This window comes from Aulonocara sp. 'chitande type north' Nkhata Bay, linkage group LG23 (assembly GCF_057382095.1).
Source record: "Aulonocara sp. 'chitande type north' Nkhata Bay isolate Kocher_YH1m ecotype deep benthic linkage group LG23, A_spYH_male_GT1.1, whole genome shotgun sequence".
In the NCBI taxonomy this organism is placed as follows: domain Eukaryota; kingdom Metazoa; phylum Chordata; class Actinopteri; order Cichliformes; family Cichlidae; genus Aulonocara; species Aulonocara sp. 'chitande type north' Nkhata Bay.
The window spans coordinates 53,036,455-53,060,009 of NC_141365.1; the positions used below are offsets into that span (position 1 = coordinate 53,036,455).

At 42.8% G+C, this 23,555-nt stretch overlaps 1 pseudogene; it reads left to right on the plus strand.

Moving 5' to 3' along the window:
- Positions 1–548: 548 nt before the first annotated feature.
- LOC147303057 (uncharacterized) overlaps positions 549–23,555 on the plus strand; it is a 37,701-nt pseudogene continuing 14,694 nt past the window's right edge.

The following is a 23,555-nucleotide window of genomic DNA, read 5'->3' on the forward strand; positions in this document are numbered from 1 at the left end:
GGCGCTTGTGCTGATTCGTATTTCTTCCAGTTTCTTATCATGGACGTCGGATTTTTTCACTATAAGGGCTGAAAGTCGGGGGCAATTCTCTCACCCAGAGAGCTGCCCAGCTAAGCAAGATAAACTTTACTCATCACGATGAGACTTCTTCCTTGTCTCTGTCAGTCCCTGCAAATGTCTCCAGTTGTCCCGAGTTCTCTCTGACTGTCTCCTTGGTGCATTCAAACCCATGTTCAGCAGTGCACCGTCCGGCAGTGTAGGCTCCAGCTGCGATGGAAGTATCAGCAGTGTGGTTCGCAGACGTCTGCCCATTGAAAGCTCTGCAGGGCTGTATCCGGACTGCAGTGGTGTAGCTCTATAGGCATAAAGAGCTAGATAAGGATCAGCTGCTTTTTTCAGGAGATTTACTGTCTGAACAGCATGTTCTGCTTCTCCATTACTTTGCGGAAACTTGGGGCTGCTTGTGATGTGCTTAAAGCTGTACGCTGCTGCGTAGTCTGCAAAGGTTTGACCTGAATGCTGTGGCCCGTTATCAGACATTTGCCATGATGGTCAAAGAAAGATTTCAGGTGAGTAATGACATTGTTTGAGTTTGTTTTGTTTAACAATAAATCTTTGTTGACTCAGCCCAGGCCACCACACTGTTTGGCGTGCACAAGCGTTACATTTTACAACACCTCGATGTCCTTCGTGTAGTTTTTCCAGCACCTCTTTTCTCATTGCTGAAGGAATGACAAGCCGTGTGTCTTTTAGCAAAAGGCCGTCTCCAACAGAGAGCGTGGCTCGGTCAGGCCAGTAATCAAAATCAAATCAAATCAAATCACTTTTATTGTCACATCACATGTGCAGGTACATTGGTACAGCACATGTGAGTGAAATTCTTGTGTGCGAGCTTCACAAGCAACAGAGTTGTGCAAAATACAATAATGTAAACAAGCAAAATACAAGAATGGCTACATCTGAAACTAATAAATATATGTACAATATATAATAGTATATGCATTTCTGGATGTGTACACTAAATATTTTTCTACGTGTGTGTGTGTGTGTGTGTGTGTGTGTGTGTGTACACATATTTTACAAATTAAATAGAGTAAACAATAAATAAAAAATGTAAAAATATACAGAGTTGAGACATGTGCAAAAAAGTGGCATTACTGTACAGTATGGAGTGCATAATGTTAAAGTTCCAGTAGTGAAGCTGAGGTGTCTATGAAGTGTTCAGCAGTCTGATGGCCTGATGGAAAAAGCTGTCTCTCAGTCTGCTGGTACGGGACCGGATGCTGCAGAACCTCCTTCCTGATGGAAGCAGTCTGAACAGTTGATGGCTGGGGTGACTGGAGTCCTTGATGATCCTCCCCGCTTTCCTCAGGCACCGCTTCCTGTAGATGTCTTGGAGGGAAGGAAGCTCACCTCCAATTATCCGTTCAGAGCACCGCACTACTCGCTGGAGAGCTTTGCAGTTGTAGGCGGTGCTGTTGCCATACCAGGTGGTGATGCATCCAGTGAGGATGCTCTCAATGGCACAGTGATAGAAGGTCCTGAGGATGCGGGGGCTCATGCCGAATCTTTTCAGTCTCCTGAGAAAGAAGAGGCGCTGCTGCGCCTTCTTCACTGTTTTGTTTGTGTGTACTGACCACGTAAGATCCTCAGCCAGATGTACACCAAGGAACCGGAAGCTGCTCACTCTCTCCACAGCAGCGCCGTTGATGGTGATGGGGGTGTGTACTTCTCTGCACCTCCGGAAGTCCACTATCAACTCCTTTGTCTTTGCGACGTTGAGGGTGAGGTGGTTGTCTTGACACCAGTGAGTCAGGGCACTGACCTCCTCCCTGTAAGCCGTCTCATCACCGTTGGTGATAAGACCCACCACTGTAGTGTCGTCCGCAAACTTCACAATGATGTTGGAGCTGTTAGTGGCTGTGCAGTCGTAGGTGTAGAGTGAGTACAGGAGAGGGCTCAGTACACACCCCTGTGGAGCACCAGTGTTCAGTGTGATGGGGGATGAGGTGATGCTGCCCAGTCTGACCACCTGGCGTCTGTCAGACAGGAAGCTAAGGATCCAGCTGCAGAGGGAGCTGCTCAGTCCTAGATCCTGCAGTTTCCTGTCCAGCTTCGAGGGAACGATGGTATTGAATGCTGAGCTGTAATCTACAAACAGCATTCTCACATACGTGTCTCTCTTCTCCAGGTGTGACAGGGCAGTATGTAGTGTCAGGGCTATGGCATCATCAGTGGACCTGTTGTGGCGGTATGCGAACTGTAGAGGGTCCAGTGAGTCGGGTAGTGCAGAGCAGATGAAGTCCCTGACCAGCTTCTCGAAGCATTTGCTTACGATGGGGGTCAGGGCTACAGGTCGCCAGTCGTTCAATGAGGAGATGGTGGAGGATTTGGGTACAGGGACGATGGTGGCTATTTTGAAGCAGGCTGGGACTACAGACAGAGAGAGGGAAAGGTTGAAGATGTGTGTGAACACTCCAGCCAGCTGAGCCGCGCATGACTTGAGGACGCGGCCGGGAATCCCGTCCGGACCAGTAGCTTTGCGTGCGTTCACCTTCCTGAAGCACCTCCGCACATCCTCCTCAGACACAGTGTGCGCACTGACGTCATCCGCGGTGCGCACACTGTCCGGTCTCATGGTGTTCGCTGTGTCGAATCTAGCGTAGAATACGTTTAGATCCTCACACAGAGAGGCCGTGGTCTGCGGTGTGCTGGTTTTCCCTCTAAGGTCTGTGATCGTGTTTAGTCCCTGCCACATACTCCGAGGGTTGTCAAACTGTTGCTCCACCCTGTCCCTGTACTCACGTTTGGCTGCTTTGATCGTCTTCCGGAGTTGGTAATGTGCGTGTTTGTAGTCCGATGTGTTCGCGGAGGCAAAGGCGGTGCTCCGTGCCGCGCGAACATCTCCGTTAATCCAGGGTTTTTGATTTGGGAAGGATTTAACTGTTCTGGATGGGACGACATCTTCCATGCATTTCCTGATAAATCCACAGACTGAGTCTGTGTACTCGTCAATGTCCCTAGCAGCCACGTGAAACATTTCCCAGTCTGCGTGATCAAAACAGTCCCGCAGCGCAGACTCCGATTGGTCCGTCCAACAGTGCACCGCCCTCCGGGTTGGAGCTTCCTGTTTCAGCTTCTGCCTGTAGGCGGGCAGGAGCAGGATGGAGCGGTGATCTGATTGGCTGAATGGGGCGCGGGGGAGGGCTTTGTACGCATCCCGGAAAGAGGTGTAGCAGTGGTCGAGTAGCCGGTCTCCACGAGTGTTAAAGTGGATGTGTTGGTGGAGTTTGGGTGAGACTTTCTTCAGGTTTCCCTTATTAAAGTCTCCGGCTGTGATAAACGCTGCCTCTGGGTGTGCGGTTTCCTCGCTGCTGATCGCGCTGTACAGTTCCCTGAGTGCTCGGTCAGTGTCGGCTTGTGGGGGAATGTAAACAGCCGTAATAATCACTGCTGTAAATTCCCTCGGTAGCCAGAATGGCCGGCACTTAATCATCAGGTACTCCAGGTCCGGTGAGCAGAAGGATTTGACCGGGTGCACATTCGCATAATCACACCAGCTGTTGTTGATCATGAAACATACACCACCGCCTCTGCTTTTCCCAGTAAGATCCTGTGACCTGTCCGCGCGATGCACGGAGAACCCCGGTAGTTGTATTGCGGAGTCCGGTACCTTGTCCGATAGCCAGGTTTCTGTGAGGCAGATCACGCAGCAGTCCCGCATCTCTCGCTGGAATGAGATCCGTGCCCGAAGCTCGCACAGCTTGTTCTCCAGAGACTGCACATTAGCCAGTAATAAACTGGGTAACGGTGGTCTGTTAGTGCGCCGTCTCAGTCGAACCAGAACGCCAGATCTTCTCCCTCTGCGTCGGCGTTTGCGGCCTCCAGGGCCAGAGAACAAAGGCGTCTCAGGTGAGATGAATGGGGGGTCTGCAAACGGAGCGTCCGTGTTGCAAAACTTGAACTCCGGAAAGTTATAAGAAAGTCCGTCTTTTATGTCCAGTAAGGTTTGTCGGTCGTACACAAGGAGACATGTGCTACTCGCGAAAAAATGAAGGAAAAGTAAAATTAAACACAGAAAAAAGCTGTTGCTTGGGGGAGCTCGCGACGAGGCTGCCATACTCGGCGCCATCTTGGATCAGCAACCAAGAATTGACAGTAATTTCTCAGTAAAGGCTCTTGTTTTGCATGTTCTGCACATGTCCATGACACCAGCACACACACTGTCCCTTTTCAGTTGTTCCTTCAGTGTTTGCATATATGATGAACTGACAGGCATGTTTGCTACAATACTGTCCACATATATGTCTGTGCTTTCCATTAGCTCTTTATCTGACATGTACATCGTTTTTTTTAGAGCCGAGCAGGACAAAGTATCTGCTGTCCGGTGCAATTTTCCCTGGGGCGTACTGCACATTGTACTGGGTGGCAAGAGATCCAGAGCTTGTCCTCCCAGTAAGGAAACGAGAGGTTTGTGGTCCGTTTCGAGACAAAAATATTTACCAATAAGAAAATCACAAAATCGCTCACACGCCCATGTAGACTCCAGTGCCTCTTTTTCCACTTGTGCATATCGTTGTTCAGTAGGAGAAAGGGACCTCGATGCTTTCGCCACTGGTCGCCATCCTTCTTCCCACAGCTGCAAAAGAACACCTCCGAGACCATAGGATGAAGCATCTGAGCGAGAGCATGTTTTGCTAGTGTGGTGTGAGTGTCTGAAGAGGAGCGTTGAGTGTGTGATCGTGACTATGTGCACGGACCCCTCCTTCCCGTGGATCCCCCCGCACTTTGTATATATTTCACCTGGTGATTGTAGATAAACTTTTGACTTTCCACAACCATTGTGGGTACTCAGCACCCAATCCACAAGCCTGGAAGTACTGAGCACCAAAACCGACAAAGTGTTTCCTGAGGTCAAATCCAAGTATCATTTTCCCATAGACTACTATAGGCTCTTAGGTATTTTTGCAACCACACAAATTACTCCCTCTTGGCCTTTAAAACAAGTGTAGCTTTAAGGCACTTTGCTATTTGCTTCACTTTTTAAACCTATAATAATAATAATGATTGCATTTATATAGCGCTTTTCTAGGCACCCAAAGCGCTTTACAATTCCACTATTCATTCACACACTGGTGGAGGCAGCTACAGTTGTAGCCACAGCTGCCCTGGGGCAGACTGACAGAAGCAAGGCTGCCAAATCGCGCCATCAGCCCCTCTGTCCATCACCTAGAAGCTACATCCATTTTCATAGTGCATATGATTTACAAAGCCCACTAGTTTTTTCACTGTTTCTCAAAGGACATAAATAAAGATAAGATAATGGTCTAATTTCATGCCACAGAATGTAATTGATTTATTAAATCGAAGCAAGAGAACAAAGGCTGCACACTAGACAGATTCTGTGGTCTAAGTTTAAGCCCACATTATTCTGGTAAATTCTGTTTGTTGTTAAATCAAAGGCCACTTTTACTGTTATATTTTAGCAGCTGCAGGAACACATACACGGCAACATGTCGACACAGATGTGAGCAAGGTCTAGACATGATGGGGTCGATGTCGTGGGAGCTCTGTGGGGTGTATCGGCAGGCAGGAAGAAATGAAGAGGAGGAACGAAGACTGGTAAAAGAGGTGGAGGAACTAAGATAAATGGGGTGTAGTTAAGACAGCTGTTCGTGAGACTAGACTGATGGGTAATCCAATGAAAATCAAACAATAACTTGTATTTTGCTTTATTTCTTTCATTCATTTCTGGATTTATGCCAGATAAGTTTGAAGGAAGCAAAAATAAATTCAAACATCAGTGTGTCAGTAATTTATTTGCTTTGTATTAGTATTTACCCTTTTTTAGCACCTGAAGACATGGTAGTCATATGGTTATAAGGCAGAAATATACAATAGCAACATGACTGCTTTTACCACTGTGAGCCATTGTTTTTCTCAGATGGGAGAGCAAAGAATCATCACTTAAAGGAAGCAATTTGGCAAATAGACAAGAAAAACAGAAGTTGCCTTTCCACATCAAGAAATTGGGGTATGCACAAGATACTGTTAAAGTGTACTAGCTCATTCTGGTGTAGGATCCATTAGGACCTGCAAGCGTATCTATGAGTGACAAACAGCAACAGCAGTGGAGGGAACACTGCTCTTTGCTGTGTTAGAGCTGGTGCATTTTTGCAGCTTTTTCTGATGTTTTCTTTTAGGTTGATATGCATCTTTTTTTTTTTTTTTTTTTTTACATTAGCTAGTCACCAAGCTATCTGTTGTATAATGGTGACATAATGACCTGCAACACTGTATTTTTAAAAAGTATAGTAATGTTTCTGCTTTTTATCTATTATTAAAACTATAAATCAGCTGTAAAGAGCAGTGTGTGGCCAATAAGAATCAAAGAAGAACATTTGGAAGAGACTGTTTTGAAACAGTTTTTGAACTATTTATGCTATTATGCTGTAAATTTGTGCATTAATTCTTCTTAGATAAAATGAAATCTACAGACAAGCTAGCAGCTCTGTTAAGTCTGTCTATTAGCAGTTCTTACCACCCCATAGGCATCTTGAAACACCTCTGGGTAGTCATAGCGTTTGGACTATTTTGAAATATTTTAATATTTTGAAAGGTAACTTTGACATCAGTGGGACACACGAATAATAGAAGACAAAACTCAATATATTCAATTTCAGTTCACAAGTCTTGTGCATCTTTCTCTTCTTTATGATGTCTCTGGTTATACATGAGCAAAAATGGATTTGAATGCAAATGTTCACAGTTTTATATTAATATTATAATATAAATAATATTATTTATGATATTTTGTCTTAATCCTGCAGTCATAAAAATGTATTTAATCTGCGTGACATCAATGTGATCTAGGAAGTTGCAGCTGTAGGTCATGTTGTGTCTGAGAAGGGTTAGAGGTCAACCGGTCAGTGGTCTTCCATTGAGCTGTCCCAGGAGACAGAACAGGACCTCTGCAGTTCTGTTTCCCAAGTCAGTGCTCAGACAGGAGACACTTTGACTTAGTGGCTAACTGCTCGTTGGCTGACAGGAGCTTTAGGGCTAAGAAATAACACTTTCTGTAGTGCATTTGTACATTTAGCCTTTTTGGTTTCTGTTGTGTTTTAGTGTGTGATGAGATTTTAAGATTTAATTTCTTTTTAGACTAGGTTTTGGAAATGCTTTTGTTACATTAATTATAATACTAATACAAATACTAATGATGCTTTTACTAAAATAAAAGTGATAAAAAGAACTATAGAATATATATAAAATATACAAAATGTTAAACTAAAAAAACAGGTGATTCTCTGCTAGACAGAGATGTTACATTGTAGTCATGTATGTAAACTTTCCATAGCTGTGTCTGTGAAATAGCTGGGCTAAATCAGTCTGTTCCTATCCACTGGTGTTGTTTAAGATTATCCATGATGGATAATTCTTCAATGACCTCCTGTCCATCACAATAAATAATTTGGATTTAAAAATCATATTTTAATAGTTTGTGGGTTTTGTTGTGGGATTTGGAGTTTATGATATACTTTTTATATGGTTTTGGATTCTAAGCTATTTCTCACATTTTGATGGTGGTTTGTGGTCATGAAGTAGTACTGTTTATATTTGTTCTCTCAGTGTTTTCCATCTCTTCCTCAAATATCATGATACACTATTTACAGTTATTCATAGGTCTTCGATTCCTTGTTTTAGTTGTTTCTGCTTTTCCTGTTTTATTTTGGTAAGTAGGTATCTACTGTGCCTTGTTCCTTAGTTTCCGTCCCTCCGCTGTCTGACTGTTTTAGTTTTTTTTTTCAAGTTAAAGTTTTTATTATTTTTTAACATTTAAAGAAACAGACATGTCAACACAAAACAAAACTCAGTGAGCCTTTAAAAAAAGTGATTATAAATAAACCGTTGCACATGCAAGACACTTGGTGATGCTGTAGACACATAGTCAAAGGAGCTTACAAAGTAAAGCGTCTGGACTTCTTTAAGTTACTTGAAGACGTTTCACCTCTCATCCGAGAAGCTTCTTCAGTTCTAGGGTCAAATGGTGGAGAGTCCCAGATATAAACCTAGTGGGAGTATCCCCCCACAGAGGGACAAAAGGACCCCACTGATGATCCTCTAATCGCCTGAGCCGAGGTGTGAAACTGGGTGGGGTCCCAATCAGCCAGAGTTTCGGGTGAGCTCATTGTGATTAGAGGATTAGAGAAGAAGTCCAGACGCTTTTCTTTGCAAGCTCCTTAGACTACGATGACCTGGATGACTGAGAACCTTCACAGACCTACTGTAGACACATACAAACAAAAGCTGTCCCATTGCTCTGTTAGTCTGTGTTTTGCTTCTCAACATTCCCAGCTTCTCACATGCCACATTTTCAGGTTTGGAGTCCGAAATTCTTCCATAGTGTTAAAATAAGATGAACACAGGTCAGTGTTTACCACCCTGAAACCTGCTTTATCTAGCTGTGGCACCTCCCCCTTGTCCCCCAGTAGGTACAATCTTGTTGATTTAGGTCCTTTACATTTCACCCAGCCCCCCATCTATTTTAAAACACCTTCCCATATTGGGAAGACCAGTGGACATTCCCACAAAGCATGCAATAGAGTACCCTTTATGTTCTGGCTCAGTCATCCTTACCAATGTCCATTTTATGAAGTCGTGTTGGTGTGTAATAGCACCTGTTGAGAATTTTTTATCAGATAAATGTACCTCTGGCTTCCCTGATGTAGAACCCATTTTCAGAAATAATTGAATCTCATGTTCTCTCATCAAAAGTACAACCAAGATCTCTTTCCCAAATACTTTTAAGACTTTTACATGCACTGTTTTTAATCTATTTTCATAAATTGTACCATTTTGACATTCGTAAGTAAAGGTGGAAGTAGTAGAGAATTCTCTATAATGTTTTTCACCTGAGAAAACTTTATTTTATCTTTCAAACAATCTCTAGTTTGTAAATATCACCAGAGATGGCCGCGTCCTTCCAAATTACACTTTTCTGTAAAATCATTATAAGACATCTCTTCATATAAATCACTTATTGTCCTTATGCCCTTTTTGTGACATTGTTTACCTATTTTAATTTTTGGGTTGTGCCACAGGGGTGAGTATTTTTGAAAGTAAGGGGAAAGACTACTTCTCTTGTGAACCTCTTCTGGTTTTTGAGCTAACAGTTCAAGTCCGAATTTGTAGCCTCCCAGTGTTTACACAGCTTAGACATTTCAAATGATATGCTGTAGTGTTTTATGTTGGGTAAAGATAGACCCCCTCTTTTTTCGATTGCCACCTACCAATGCTGGGATGGTCTACCACCATCCCAAAGGAAGTGTTTTATCATGTTATTGTATCTTAAAAGATATTTGTGGGCTTCCGGTGTGACGGTAGAGCAGTATGGACGCATAAGTACAGAGCTCCCGCAAGCCAAGTAGATAAACTCTGCTAAAACACGAATTAAAGCGTGAGACAAAACAACTTCAGAAGATGAGCGGAGGGACAACAAAAGCAAAGAATAAAAAAACTACGGACACCCAAGGTGAAGACATAAAACACCCGATCAACGAGGACAAGCTAGCACCCGAAGCTAATATGGCCGCGTTTCAAAACGGACTGGATTGTATTAGCAAACAAATTCAATCCCTCCAAAACGAATTGAAATCAGACTTCGTGACATTCAAAGAAGAAATTACTGGCCAAATGAGACACGAACTGTCTAAATTCAAAGAAGACATCGACCAGCAGTTTAAGAACATGACTACAGAACTTAAAGAACAAGAAGGGAAATTAGAAGCTGCGCTGACCCGCACGGAAGACGTGGAACCACAAGGTCAATCAAACCCTGACAGAACTAATGACAGAACAAATCGATGGTGACCAAATTGGATGACTTGGCCCTGCGATCCAGACGTAACAATCTGCGGATCTATGGGGTACAAGAGGGAGCCGAATCTAAGGCAGAATCGCTGGCCCAGTTTCTGGAAGCCTGGCTCAGGGAGGAGCTTAATATTAACATCAACCTCCAGATTCAACGCGCACACCGAGCGTTAACCCCAAAACCGGCAGCAGGTCTCCCCCCAAGGTCAGTCGTTGTCAATTTCCAACAATTCACAACCAAAGAGATGGAACTTAAAAAGGCATGGGAAAAGAAAATAGTCACTCTGGACGGAAGCAGGGTTTATTTTGACCACGACTACTCGGCGAGAATGGTGCAAGAACGTAAAGCATAAGTGAATATCAAAAAGATATTAAAGAAAGAAGGCATCCGTTTCCAGACTCCTCTCAGCAAGATGCGAGTCCACTGGCCAAATGGAGTGAAAACTTATGGCAATGCAGAGGAGGCTGCTAACGACCTGCAAGCGAGAGGATACAACGTGGAAAAAGGGATAAACAGCCGGGAGAGAGAGAGCACCGAGGGACGTCTGTCAACCGGTGCAGCGACATGGACACCGGTCCGGCCCACGTTTGCTGGGGTGGCTCGCAGGCGAGCTTGAAAGAGACTTCAAGAATTTTAGCATAACGATAACCATGCATGAGAGGCGTATATGGAGACGTATGACAACAAGATGGATTTAAGGTGTGTCTGGTAGGATTACATGGAAACACAAAGTTGGCTAGGGATGGACAGTACACAATAATGAGTAGTATGAGTGTGACAATCTTTCGTGAGTCATATCTCATTACTGGAGGGGGGCCCTTTCAATATGAGAGACAAACCCCCCAAAAAACAACAGGTGGGGGAGGTGGCTGGTACCTCTTTTTTGAAGTCCTCTTATCTGCACATAGTTAAACTAAGTTGTAATTTGTTAATGAAAATGTTTTGTTTAAACAAGGGTTCAATGGGGTGCCTGTGGGGTCTCAAAAGACAGCCAGTAAATCACAAAAGGATAATGCTCACTACACATGAAGAAATAAAGTGTATGTCCTTAAATGTTAATGGAATTTGTAACCCAGTTAAAAGAGCCAAGATTATGACTAAACTGAAAAAGGAGACACAGATAATTTTCCTACAAGAAACTCATTTATCAAAAATACAACATTGAGGAAATTTGGGTTCAAAAACACCTTTTACAGCTCTCACACAAACTCTAGGAAAAGAGGGATTGCAATTCTCATAACTAACTCCCTTAAGTTTCAATCTCACAAAGAAATAAAGGATCAGGAAGGTAGATATGTTATAGTGAAGGGTGTGATTAATCAAACACTGGTCACATTGATGAATGTGTATGCCCCCCCTGAAAGTAATAAGGAATTCCATCCATCCATCCATCTTCATCCGCTTTATCCGGGGCCGGGTCGCGGGGGCAGCAGCCTAAGCAAAGAGGCCCAGACCTCCCCCTCCCCAGCCACCTCCTCCAGCTTATCCGGAGGAACGCCAAGGAGCTCCCAGTACAGCCGAGAGATATAATCTCTCCAGCGTGTCCTGGGTCTGCCCCGGGGCCTCCTCCCGGTGGGACATGCCTGGAACGCCTCACCCAGGAGGCGCCCAGGGGCATCCTTGTCAGATGTCCGAACCACCTCAGCTGGCTCCTTTCGATGTGGAGCAGCAGTGGCTCTACTCTGAGCCCCTCAGGGACGTAGATTGACCGGTAAATTGAGAGCTTCGCTTTTACACTCAGCTCCCTCTTCACCACGACGGACCGGTGCAGCGTCCACGTCACTGCAGCTGCAGCCCCAATCCGTCTGTCGATCTCCGGCTCCCTTCTCCCATCACTCGCGAACAAGACCCCGAGATACTTGAACTCCTCCACTTGGGGCAGGAACTCATCCCCGACCCGGAGTGGGCACTCCACCCTTTTCCGGCTGAGAACCATGGCCTCAGATTTGGAGGTGCTGATCCTCATTCCCGCTGCTTCACACTCGGCTGCGAACCGTTCGAGTGCGAGCTGGAGGCCCCCACCCGATGAAGCCAACAGAACTACATCATCCGCGAAAATCAGAGATGAGAGTCTGAGGCCACCAAAGCGAAAGCCCTCCGCCACTTAGCTGCACCTAGAAATCCTGTCCATAAAAATTATGAACAGAACCAGAGATAAAGGGCAGCCCTGGCAGAGCCCATCACCCACCAGGAACGAGTCCGACTTATTGCCGGCAATGCGAACCAAGCTCTTGCAACGATTGTATAGGGATCGAATGGCCGTAGCAATGGGCCAGACACCCCATACTCCCGCAACACCTCCCACAGGACACCCCGAGGGCCACGGTCGAATGCCTTCTCCAAGTCCACAAAACGCTTGTAGACTGGTTGGGCAAACTCCCATGCACCCTCAAGTATCCTCGAGAGGATAAAGAGCTGGCCCAGTGTTCCGCGAAAACCGCACTGTTCCTCCTGTATCCGAGGTTCGACTAGCGGACGAACTCTCCTTTCCAGCACCCTGGCATAGACTTTCCCAGGGAGGCTGAACACATACACAGCAACATATATATTTTATATATATATATATATATATATATATATATATATATATATATATATATATATATATATATTAGGGGTGCAACGATATTCGTATCGATATTGAACCGTTCGATACAGTGCTTTCGGTTCGGTACGCATATGTATCGAACAATACAACATTTGTAATTTATTTTATCAACTTTCCTTCTGACGATGCTGTCTGTGTTGAGCGCTCAGTGAATCTGCGTTCGACTACTCCGCCTAGGCTGCACTGTCGAGCGCAGATCCACTGAGCGCTCAACACAGACAGCATAGTCAGAAGGAAGAGAGCAGGGCAAGCTAGCAAGACAGAAGTTAAGCTCTCCTTGCAACATGGACCTCCCCCACCCTCATTCAGATGTGGTGTTTGGAATTATTTTGGTTTTCATGTGGCGTATGACCCTGAAGGTAAGCGAGTCATGGACTAAAGTAAAACAGTATGTTGGATGTGCCACACAATGCTCAATTACATGGGTGGGAACTAGTGTGTTAGCGCAGTTAGCTCGTTAACGTGTTGGCCGTCTAGCCCCATGCACGGGGCGATCGGCGGTAGCTCGTTAACGGAGATTTGCCGTGTTGTGGCGTTAAGGTCATTTCAACGAGATTAACCTGAAATCACTAGTGGAAACACAACGAATATGACTGCACATTTACGCCGACATCATCCTAGTGCAAAGACAAAAACAACAAGCATGCTACTAACTTTAGCCGAGTCATTTAGACAGCTGTTAGCACATGATTCTCCTTATGCTGCTGAGAATATAGCCCAGAAGAAGCGTATAGTATAGCTTTTATTTTGGAAAGAGACATTTCTCTGTAATAAACTCTCTTTTCCAAAGATGAGTGATTCCTCAATCAGATACAGGGCTGGCAATATCGCTAGCCCGACGTCCTGGGGCTAGCGATTTTTTCAGTCGGGCTACCAAAATCTATCTCTTCCCTGCCCGTCGGGCTATTGTAGGAAGGAAAAATATATGTCAATGCTTTTGCATTCTTTCAGAAATGTAGCTGGGTAATTATGTCATTGGCATCGGTGTGCCACTGTCAATATGTGACATATTGAAGTCGCGTTTGAATTTGCGCTTGTTTTTTTGCTTTCACTTTGCAATCGTGCGAACTGTGTATAGAGAGCGACAGCACTGATCTGTGAGTGATGATAATTTGTGCACCAATTCCTCTGACATCGTCTTATTAATCGTTAGCTTACTATGCAAACATGACAAGTGAAATCTCCCGCAGCTTAAACATGTGAGAGGTTGATCGCGCAGAGAATCGCTGAGCTTATGTGAGTGCGTCTGTAAAAGCAGCAGGATATATATTTGACTACGATGACCTGGATGACTGAGAACCTTCACAGACATATATATTTTAGTTCTGCTGAGCCAAATAAGACAGGTCAGGGTGAAGAAGTGACAGCCAAAGAAAAGCTTACCACAAAACGGAGAAGTTATGACAAATCAGACTATAAGGCAAAAAGAAAGTGCAGCTTTATGGTTTCATGGACAAAATAATTTCTGTGGCTGCAATATGACGAACTAAATAACCAGGGCTGCACATAAGTGGTCCGCAGGTGCGCATTCGCTGTCAAAATAAAAAACACGCACAAGGGTTAGGGTTAAATTTAAAAACTGTACTTTTGAGTTAAAATATATATTTATAATTTTAATAAATGACAAATTAAAAAGGCATGAACATTTTTTTTGTATCGAAAAAATATCGAACCGTGACACCAAAGTATCGAACCGAACCGAACCGTGAATTTTGTGTATCGTTGCACCCCTAATATATATATATATATATATATGGAAATGCTTCGAGAAGCTTGTCAGGGACTTCATCTGCTCTGCACTACCCGACTCACTGGACCCTCTACAGTTCGCATACCGCCACAACAGGTCCACTGATGATGCCATAGCCCTGACACTACACACTGCCCTGTCACACCTGGAGAAGAGAGACACGTATGTGAGAATGCTGTTTGTAGATTGCAGCTGGATCCTTAACTTCCTGTCTGACAGACTCCAAGTGGTCAGACTGGGGAGCATCACCTCATCCCCCATCACACTGAACACTGGTGCTCCACAGGGGTGTGTACTGAGCCCTCTCCTGTACTCACTCTACACCTATGACTGCACGGCCACTAACAACTCCAACATCATTGTGAAGTTTGCGGACGACACTACAGTGGTGGGTCTTATTACCAACGGTGATGAGACGGCTTACAGGGACGAGGTCAGCGCCCTGACTCACTGGTGTCAAGACAACCATCTCACACTCAACGTCACAAAGGAGTTGATAGTGGACTTCCGGAGGTGCAGAGAAGTACACACCCCCATCACCATCAACGGCGCTGCTGTGGAGAGAGTGAGCAGCTTCCGCTTCCTTGGTGTACATCTGGCTGAGGATCTTACGTGGTCAGTACACATAAACAAAACAGTGAAGAAGGCGTAGCAGCGCCTCTTCTTTCTCAGGAGACTGAAAAGATTCGGCATGAGCCCCTTCATCTTCAGGACCTTCTATCACTGTGCCATCGAGAGCATCCTCACTGGATGCATCACCACCTGGTATGGCAACAGCACCGCTTACAACTGCAACGCTCTCCAGAGAGTAGTGCGGTGCTCTGAACGGATAATTGGAGGTGAGCTTCCCTCCCTCCAGGACATCTACAGGAAGCGGTGCCTGAGGAAAGCGGGGAGGATCATCAAGGACTCCAGTCACCCCAGCCATAAACTGTTCAGACTACTTCCATCAGGAAGGAGGTTCTGCAGCATCCGTTCCTGAACCAGCAGACTGAGAGACAGCTTTTTCCACTAGGCCATCAGACTGCTGAACACTTCATAGACACCTCACCTCCACTACTGGAACTTCAACATTATGCACTCCATACTGTATGTACATTAATGCCCCTGTTTTGCACATGTCTCAACCAACTCTGTATATTTTTTTTATATATTTTATTTTATTGTTTACTCTATTTAATTTGTAAAATATGTATACACACACACGCTAGGGGTGCAACGATACACAAAATTCACGGTTCGGTTCGATACTTTGGTGTCACGGTTCGATATTTTTTCGATACAAAAAAATGTTCATGCCTTTTTAATTTGTCATTTATTAAAATTATAAATATATATTTTAACTCAAAAGTACAGTTTTTAAATTTAACCCTAACCCTTGTGCGTGTTTTTTATTTTGACAGCGAATGCGCACCTGCGGACCACTTATGTGCAGCCCTGGTTATTTAGCTCGTCATATTGCAGCCACAGAAATTATTTTGTCCATGAAACCATAAAGCTGCACTTTCTTTTTGCCTTATAGTCTGATTTGTCATAACTTCTCCATTTTGTGGTAAGCTTTTCTTTGGCTGTCACTTCTTCACCCTGACCTGTCTTATTTGGCTCAGCAGAACTAAAATATATATCCTGCTGCTTTTACACACACACTCACATAAGCTCAGCGATTCTCTGCGCGATCAACCTCTCACATGTTTAAGCTGCGGGAGATTTCACTTGTCATGTTTGCATAGTAAGCTAACGATTAATAAGACGATGTCAGAGGAATTGGTGCACAAATTATCATCACTCACAGATCAGTGCTGTCGCTCTCTATACCCAGTTTGCACGATTGCAAAGTGAAAGCAAAAAACCAAGCGCAAATTCAAACGCGATTTCAATATGTCACATATTGACAGTGGCTCACCGATGCCAATGACATAATTACCCAGCTACATTTCTGAAAGAATGCAAAAGCATTGACATATATTTTTCCTTCCTACAATAGCCCGACGGGCAGGGCAGAGATAGATTTTGGTAGCCCGACTGAAAAAATCGCTAGCCCCAGGACGTCGGGCTAGCGATATTGCAAGCCCTGTATCTGATTGAGGAATCACTCATCTTTGGAAAAGAGAGTTTATTATAGAGAAATGTCTCTTTCCAAAATAAAAGCTATACCATCCGCTTCTTCTGGGCTATATTCTCAGCAGCATAAGGAGAATCATGTGCTAACAGCTGTCTAAATAACTCGGCTAAAGTTAGTAGCATGCTTGTTGTTTTTGTCTTTGCACTAGGATGATGTCGGCGTAAATGTGCAGTCATATTTGTTGTGTTCCCACTAGTGCTTTCAGGTTAATCTCGTTGAAATGACCTTAACGCCACAACACGGCAAATCTCCGTTAACGAGCTACCGCCGATCGCCCCGTGCATGGGGCTAGACGGCCAACACGTTAACGAGCTAACTGCGCTAACACACTAGTTCCCACCCATGTAATTGAGCATTGTGTGGCACATCCAACATACTGTTTTACTTTAGTCCATGACTCGCTTACCTTCAGGGTCATACGTCACATGAAAACCAAAATAATTCCAAACGCCAGATCTGAATGAGGGTGGGGGAGGTCCATGTTGCAAGGAGAGCTTAACTTCTGTCTTGCTAGCTTGCCCTGCTCTCTTCCTTCTGACTATGCTGTCTGTGTTGAGCGCTCAGTGGATCTGCGCTCGACAGTGCAGCCTAGGCGGAGTAGTCGAACGCAGATTCACTGAGCGCTCAACACAGACAGCATCGTCAGAAGGAAAGTTGATAAAATAAATTACAAATGTTGTATTGTTCGATACATATGCGTACCGAACCGAAAGCACTGTATCGAACGGTTCAATATCGATACGAATATCGTTGCACCCCTAACACACACGTAGAAAAACATATTTAGTATACACATCCAGTAATGCATATACTATTATATATTGTACATATATTTATTAGTCTCAGATTTAGCCATCCTTATATTTTGCTTATTCTTATGTTATTGTATTTTTGCACAACTCTGTTGCTTGTGAAGCTCGCACACAAGAATTTCACTCACATGTACTGTACCAGTGTACCTGCACATGTGATGTGACAATAAAAGTGATTTGATTTGATATATCTATCTATCTATATCTCTCTCTCTCTATATATATATATATATATATATATATATATATACAGGGTGGGCCATTTATATGGATACACCGTAATAACTTTTTTTTTTTTATTAATCCTTTATTTATCCAGGTAAAAATCTCATTGAGATTAAAAATCTCATTTACAAGAGAGACCTGGCATCATAGCAACAAAAGTCACATACCACATAGGTACATAACATTTAAAACAAATACAATATCCCATACAAACATGTGTAAAATATACAATGACAGATCAAATTAAGAGTACATTAAAAACAATCACACTGAGTAAAAGAGCTGTTCTCTCATTCCTTTAAGACAGACTTAAACTCTCCCAAGGTAACCAATTCTGATAATTTCAGTTCCTTCTGCAGATTATTCCAGGAAGCAGGGGCAGCGTATTTAAAAGCCCTTTTCCCCAATTCTGTTCTGATTTTTGGGACAATCAATTGTATGATTTTGTTCGAACGAAGGTTGTATTGGTTGTAGTTTTTACACATATAAATACATAAATAAGATGGAACCAGCCCAAGGAGAGATTTATAGATAAAAATCAACCAATGGGAGAGTCTACGAATATGCAAAGATGGACATTTAGCAGCAGCATACAAAGAACAATGATGTACACGACTTCCATAGCCAGTAATAAAACGTAAAGCACAATGGTACACAGTATCCAACCTCTTTAGGTAGTGGGCAGGTGCATTCATAAAAAGCAGGTCACCATAATCCAATAAAGGTAAAAAGGTTGCACGAATCAAATGTTTTCTCACTTGGAGGGAGAAACAGGATTGGTTTCTAAAAAAGTAACCTAGTTTTAGTTTTAACTTCGACACAAGCCTTTGAATGTGAGTCTTAAATGACAAATTCTGATCTATAATGATCCCTAGATACTTGTAAGATGTGACCATTTCAATTTCAGATCCTTGAATTGTTTTAATCTTAGGAGACGTAGCTAACAACTCTTTGCCATTTGAGAATAACATGAACTTGGATTTCTCTGGATTTAACACCAACTTAAGTTGAGTTAAATGGGACTGAACAACATCAAAGGCAGACTGCAGAAATTGCAGGGTTTGTGCTACTGAAGGGGATGAACAATAAATAATTGTATTATCTGCATAAAGATGAAATGCTGCATTTGACAAATTATCACAAAGGTTGTTTATGTAAAGAGAAAATAGCAATGGTCCTAATATGGAACCCTGCGGAACTCCTTTGGATACTGAGAGAAAAGAGGAAGAAGACCCAGCAGCACGGACACACTGTTTTCTTGCTGACAAGTAATTTGAAAACCAACTTACAGCATTTACAGATAGACCAATATTGTTTAGTCTATTTAATAAAATAGCATGGTCAACTGTATCAAAAGCCTTTGACAAGTCAAGAAAAAGAGCAGCACAGTATTTTTTGCAGTCCATTGAATCAACAATGTCATTAACCACTTTAATAGCAGCAGTTATTGTGCTGTGTTGTAACATGGGAATGGTTGGTGATATTAAAGTCCTGTTTGTGGCACATTAGTATATGTGAGGGGGCAAACTCCTCAAGATGGGTGGTGACCATGGTGGCCATTTAGAAGTCAGCCATCTTGGATACAACTTTTGTTTTTTCAATTGGAAGAGGGCCATGTGACACATCAAATTTATTGGTAATGTCACAAGAAAAACAATGGTGGTCTTGGTTTCAACATAACTTTATTCTTTCATGAGTTATTTACAAGTTTCTCTTTGTTCACAGCAATTGACATGTCGAAGAGGTTAACACGTGAGGAGCGGATCGAAATTGTGTTGCTATCTGGTGAACGCAGTAACCGGGTCATTGCAGCATTGTGTTGGATTGTCAATGCAACCCTCTTCTCCCACTCTTCACACACTGATAGCAACACTGCAGGAGAAATGCCAGCACAGGCATCCAGTATCCGTAGTTTCAGGTGCTGCACATCTCGTATCTTCACACCATAGACAATTGCCTTCAGATGACCCCAAACATAAAAGTCTAAGGGGTCAGATCGGGAGACCTTGGGGGCCATTCAACTGGCCCACGAAAACCAATCCACTTTCCAGGAAACTGTTCATCTAGGAATGCTCGGACCTGCACCCATAATGTGGTGGTGCATCATCTTGCTGGAAAAACTCAGGGAACGTGCCAGCTTCAGTGCATAAAGAGGGAAACACATCATCATGTAGCAATTTCAAATATCCAGTGGCCTTGAGGTTTCCATTGATGAAGAATGGACCCACTATCATTGTGCCCCATATACCACACCAAACTATCACTTTTGTTGGTCCAACAGTCTTGGAGGGATCCAGCCAATGTGGGCTAGTGTCAGACCAATAGCGGTGGTTTTGTTTGTTAACACCATTCACATAAAAGTTTGCCTCATCACTGAACAAAATCTTCTGCGTGAACTGAGGGTCCTGTTCCAGTTTTTGTTTTGCCCATTCTGCAAATTCTGTGCACCGATCTGGGTCATCCTCGTTGAGATGCTGCAGTAGCTGGAGTTTGTAAGGGTGCCATTTGTGAGTAGCTAATATCCCCTGAAGGGATGTTCGACTAATGCCACTCTCCAGTGACATGCGGCGAGTGCTACACTGTGGGCTCTTGCTGAATGAAGCTAGGACAGCCACTGATGTTTCTTCATTAGTGACAGTTTTCTTGCATCCACATTTTGGCAAATCCAACACTGAACCAGTTTCACGAAACTTAGCAAGCAGTTTGCTGACTGTAGCATGGGAGATGGGTGGTCTCGTAGGGTGTCTTGCATTGAAATCTGCTGCATTGACCCGGTTACTGCGTTCACCAGATAGCAACACAATTTCGATCCGCTCCTCACGTGTTAACCTCTTCGACATGTCAATGGCTGTGAACAAAGAGAAACTTGTAAATAACTCATGAAAGAATAAAGTTACGTTGAAACCAAGACCACCATTGTGTTTCTTGTCACATTACCAATAAGTGTGATGTGTCACATGGCCCTCTTCCTATTGGAAAAACAAAAGTTGTATCCAAGATGGCCGACTTCTAAATGGCCACCATGGTCACCACCCATCTTGAGGAGTTTGCCCCCTCACATATACTAATGTGCCACAAACAGGACTTTAATATCACCAACCATTCCCATATTACGGTGTATCCATATAAATGGCCCACCCTGTATATACATATATACCGTAATTGTGAAAACATCCATGATCACCAACGGATTTCGAAGGGCTGGACTGCTGCATGATGGAGAGGAGGACACTGCCACGGCCCTTCTGAGGGTGTTCGACTCTGACACTGACAACGAGGATTTGTTTGGTTTTGAAAGTGACAACGAAGGAAAGAAGCTGAGAGTGGATGACGAAGCCACCCTGAGCCTGTTCGTTTCCGACACTGGAGAAGAGGACTTTGGTGGTTTTAGTGCGCAGGAAGAAGAGAAAGATGGTGAATGACTGACTTTTCTTCTTGTTAAAGCCGTGTCACTGCACCTGAGCCTAAAAGGTAGGCCGAATCTATTTTTCTGGTGTGCTGTAGGTTATTGTTATGTACTACATTTGTTACTCATTTATGAAGCACAGTACATGTTTCGTACTTGTAATTACCGCTACTTTTACATATACCTAAAAAGTTGTGCAAATATGTACCCATAACTTGTTTTTCAAAATATTAATAAAAGGGGTGTGTCTCCAAATAGCCATCTCTTTCCCTTTGTGCATATTCTCTTACATATGTTAGGTCAACATTGAAACACCTGCAGCTTTTAGTCAGGTGTGGCTAATGTATGTACAAAACAGGATTTTCCCCTAATTTTAGCTTGTGCGGCTAATATTCAGGTGAGCTTTGTAGTCCAGGAAATATGGTATATATATATATATATATATATATATATATATATATATATATATATACCATATATATATATATACCATATATATATGGTATATATATATGTGTATATATATATATATGTGTATATATATATACACATATATATATATGTGTATATATATATACACATATATGTATATATTAGGGGTGCAACGATACACAAAATTCTCGGTTCAATTCGATACTTTGGTGTCACGATTCGGTATTTTTTCGATACAAAAAAATGTTCATGCCTTTTTAATTTGTCATTTATTAAAATTATAAATATATATTTTAACTCAAAAGTACAGTTTTTAAATTTAATGTTGCTGAAACAATAAAATAATAAAAAAAAAATCTATCTGATGGAGAAATCACTCATCTTTGGAAAAGAGAGTTTATTACAGAGAAATGTCTCCTTCCAAAATAAAAGCTATACTATACGCTTCTTCTGGGCTATATTCTCAGCAGCATATTAAACATATCGGGTCCCCATAAGGAGAATCATGTGCTAACGGCTGTCTAAATGACTCGGGTAAAGTTTGTAGCATGCATGCTTGTTGTTTTTGTCTGCTTCCACTTGTCTTTGCACTAGGATGATGTCGGAGTAAATGTGCAGTCATATTCGTTGTGTTCCCACTAGTGCTGTCAGCGTTAATCTGAAATGACGTTAACGCCACAACATGGCAAATCTCTGTTAACTGCGCTACCGCAGATCGCCCCGTGCGTCAACACGTTAACGAGCAAACTGCGCTAACGCAGTAGTTCCCACCAATGTCATTGAGCATTGCGTAGCACATCCGACATACTGTTTTACTTTTGTCCATGACGCGCTTACCTTCACGGTCATATTTCACATGAAGACCAAAATAGTTCCAAAGGCCAGATCTGAATGAGGATGGGGGAGGTTCAATTTGCCGTGTTGCAATGAGAGCTTAACTTCTGTCTCGCTAGCTTGCGCTGCGCTCAGTGGGTCTGCGCTCGACAGTGCAGCCTAGGCGGATAAGTCGAATTCAGATCCACTGAGCTCTCAACACAGACAGCATCGACAGAAGAAAAGTTGATAAAATAAAATAAAATATATAAAATTTTGTATTGTTCGATACATATGCGTACCGAACCGAAAGCACTGTATCGAACGGTTCAATATCGATACGAGTATCGTTGCACCCCCTAATATAGACATTGTTTGTTACTTTTTCTTTCTGATTCCTCTGCCTTGTTTTTTCTTTCTCCTTAAGTTTGTGACTCTCTTAGTACTGTATTTTTCTGAAGAAACTGTATGTGTATTAGACAGGAGAGTTGTTCAAATAAATAAAATAAAAAGTTCTGTGGCAGAATACAGATGGGCATTGTTCCAGTGAAATAATTGATCTGAGAAGCTACTACCATCTTTATTGTATTTACTTTACCCCATAATATCAAAAGTAGCTTCCCCCAATTCTCCAAATTACTTTTGATGCTAGTGAGGTGAGTAATTTTCCTATATTATCAGTAATAATTTCATCAACATTCGGATTATTATTATTATTATTATTATTATTATTATTATTATTATTATTATTATTATGTCAAGTATGTAGACCTGCAAGACAGGACTGTATTGAGGCATACAGGGAGTGCAGAATTATTAGGCAAGTTGTATTTTTGAGGAATAATTTTATTATTGAACAACAACCATGTTCTCAATGAACCCAAAAAACTCATTAATATCAAAGCTGAATGTTTTTGGAAGTAGTTTTTAGTTTGTTTTTAGTTTTAGCTATTTTAGGGGGATATCTGTGTGTGCAGGTGACTATTACTGTGCATAATTATTAGGCAACTTAACAAAAAACAAATACGGTGGGGCAAAAAAGTATTTAGTCAGCCACCGATTGTGCAAGTTCCCCCACCTAAAATGATGACAGAGGTCAGTAATTTGCACCAGAGGTACACTTCAACTGTGAGAGACAGAATGTGAAAAAAAAATCCATGAATTCACATGGTAGGATTTGTAAAGAATTTATTCGTAAATCAGGGTGGAAAATAAGTATTTGGTCAATAACAAAAATACAACTCAATACTTTGTAACATAACCTTTGTTGGCAATAACAGAGGTCAAACGTTTACTATAGGTCTTGCAGGTTTGCACACACAGTAGCTGGTATTTTGGCCCATTCCTCCATGCAGATCTTCTCGAGAGCAGTGATGTTTTGGGGCTGTCGCCGAGCAACACGGACTTTCAACTCCCGCCACAGATTTTCTATGGGGTTGAGGTCTGGAGACTGGCTAGGCCACTCCAGGACCTTCAAATGCTTCTTACGGAGCCACTCCTTTGTTGCCCAGGCGGT